This window comes from Microtus pennsylvanicus, chromosome 12, assembly GCF_037038515.1.
Source record: "Microtus pennsylvanicus isolate mMicPen1 chromosome 12, mMicPen1.hap1, whole genome shotgun sequence".
NCBI lineage: Eukaryota > Metazoa > Chordata > Mammalia > Rodentia > Cricetidae > Microtus > Microtus pennsylvanicus.
The window spans coordinates 94,838,072-94,840,956 of record NC_134590.1 but is presented as its reverse complement, the minus strand read 5'-3'; the positions used below and the strand labels follow the sequence as shown (position 1 = coordinate 94,840,956).

The following is a 2,885-nucleotide window of genomic DNA, read 5'->3' as shown; positions in this document are numbered from 1 at the left end:
ACTGAGATTAACCTAGCACACAGGATGCACCATAAAAGACCTGATTAACAGTGCCCCAAATCAGCAAGAAAAAGTTTGGACAGAATTATGCCCATATTCCCAAATATTTTTTATAAGTGTTTGTTTACATTTATAGGGGGATATGCTTTAGAGATTTGTATTGATATGGATCTTGCTTTTTTGATACAAATTTAAGGTAATTTTGTTATATGTATATGCATTTCTGATCTTGATTAAGGTGTTGGGATTGTGTAGTTTATTTAAAAATGTAATGTATAATTGAAATATAGGTTAATAGTCAAGATTATAGTCATGTTAGTTAGATTTTCTAGATGTATAGAGATATATTTCAGTTAGTTATATATTCTTCAAATCTTTCAGAGATCTTCAGAAAATGGCATTTATTTATTTATTCATTTATTTTATTATTTTTTCCAGGAGATGGTGAGTTTTATTTTTTTCTTGTCTGGATAGAGGTTTGAGTGTTCCGGGGTGGAGACTAGAAGAAAGCACAGCGTGTGGAGGTCTACTCAGTGTGGTCGTCTCCCTCAGTATCATCGTCACCATCCACAGAGAGAGCAGCATAATTGCTTGCAGAGCTGAACTTAGAGGCCAGGCTCTCCTCAGGTTTCTTTGGCTCAGGTGCAGATCTCGAGTCTTTATCGTTTTTGCCTTCTTTCCTATCCTTCCCACTCCTTCCAGTGGTCTCTGCTCCCTCCGTCTCCAGGACTGCGACTGGAGTTCCCAGTTTGGCCTCTTAAGACACTCACCCCATCTACTTTGTTTTCATCTTTCCTTGATGGTCCGTCCTCAGAGGAATGAGCTGGAGCTACTTTCCCTCCACCACTTGTGGGGGACTGCTGCTCTATGTCTGAGCTCTGACATCGAGCAGGAGAGTTAGAGCTTCGCTTCACCCACGCATTCTCCTTTGGTGGAGGGGCTGGCATTACCTTTAGAGGCTGATCAGGTTTAGGAGGTTTGGAGCTTGGAGAGTGACAGTCTTCTTCTTTATGGAGGGTTTCATTTTCTAGAGACTTCTCACTCTCTCTCCTTCATGTATTTCTACCAGATGTGGCTGAGGCCTCAGTCTGCGATGGCTCACTTCCTGTCCTTGACCGTTGCCTTTCCTGAGTTTCTTCACTTCGCCAACTTGGGTGTCTCTCCTGCGGCCGGGGTCTAGTTTTGGCTCATCCAGCTGCCGCTGCAACTTCTCCTGCTCCTTCTGCAGCTGCTCTTCTACTTCTCTTTCTCTAGCAGCTGTGTCAACAGGTTTTGCCCCTCCAAATATAGAAGCTGCTCGGCTGGACTGGGAGGTGCTAGCAGAGGAATCATCTTCCTTAGGAGTACTCCGAGGCTTTAGATTCAGTTTGGGTCTTTGGGGGGGACTTCTGTCATCACGCCTATAATCGTCCCGAGAGTAATCATCCCTGGAGCTCCATGACCGGTCATCCCTTCATAGCGATCTCCACCTACCTCCTCTGTAGTCATCATCCCTACGGTACCCACTGCCAAATGCTCTTCTGCCACTGCCTACCCTGGAGTCATAGCCTCGGTCATAGTCTCTGCTGCCTCGGTCGTCATAGCGATCCCGGCCCCCATAGCGATCCATATCTCGACGTGGGCCGTCCTGATACCCATCCCGGTATCCATCCCGATACTGGTCTGAATCTTAACGATCTCAATACTTGTCTCCAAAGCTATCGTCGCCCCTTCTAGGTGGGTAGTCATCAAAGCTGTCTGCGGCAGGACGGGCCCTCCAGTCCGTGTCTGTTTTGTCAGAATCCCGATTTCTGTCTCTACCAAAAGAACGATCATCCCAGTCTTTATCCTGCGCTTGATCAGCAACATCCACTCGAATTCTCCGGTTACCTAGAGACTCTTCATTGAGACTCAGAGCACTGAGCAGAGAATCCAGGTCCTCAAATTCTGCATAGCCAAAGCCTTTTAACCTGTCTGGATTGCTGGGTTCACGTGGTAAACGTACAGCGCTGATATTTAGTCCTCCAAAGAACTACTTAATGGAGTCTTCTGTCACATCATAGGGCAGGTTTCCTAGGAAAGCAGTGTAGTGTGGTGATTTGGGAAGACGGCTCCGGTCGATATTGGGTTCCCGAGCAGCCCGTGGAGCAGTGGGGAGGATGGAACGGTCAATTGGAGGTGCCCTATACACATCGTCATCGTTACTATGCCAAGTTGTTGACACATCTCCTTCCAGGTCGTCTGTTTCATCAGCCCAGCTGACTGGTTTGGGGACATAGGTGCTTCCTCCACCAGTACCCCCATCCTCAGCTAGAAAGTCTGTTAGGGAGATGGTCTTCCCCTTCTTATTCTTCTTTTTTGCTGAGGCCGCCATGTTGGGAGAGGGAGAGAGAACGTAAAGGCAGAAAATGGCATTTAAATGTTTTAAATTTTTTGGGACTTTTCATGACAGTGAGACACATTTGCTCCTGGCAGCACCAGCTACTCCAATAGGAAGATGGGCATCAAAGAGACTCCTTATGGAGTTGAACAAACATTTGTTTTTTGTTTTTTTTTCTTAGTTTTTCTTAAGTGTTTAATTATTCTTTCCTATCTTGCAATTCTTTTTTTTTAATTTATTTATTTATTAAAGATTTCTGTCTCTTCCCCGCCACCGCCTCCCATTTCCCTCCCCCTCCCCCAATTAAGTCTCCCCCCAGCCCGAAAAGCAATCAGGGTTCCCTGTCCTGTGGGAAGTCCAAGGAACCCCCACCTCCATCCAGGTCTAGTAAGTTGAGCATCCAAACTGCCTAGGCTCCCACAAAGCCAGTGCGTGCTTTGAACAAACATTTGGGTAAGAAACTACTCTTGCCTGGACTGCTTCATGGTGTGCTGTAAAAACTGAACATGCAGGATCCACAGAGAAA

General features: G+C 46.0%; 1 pseudogene; it reads right to left on the bottom strand.

Annotated features, from left to right (window-relative positions):
* Positions 1 to 467: 467 nt before the first annotated feature.
* Positions 468 to 2,374, bottom strand: LOC142832307 (eukaryotic translation initiation factor 4B pseudogene; annotated as a pseudogene).
* Between the last annotated feature and the right edge of the window lie 511 nt (positions 2,375 to 2,885).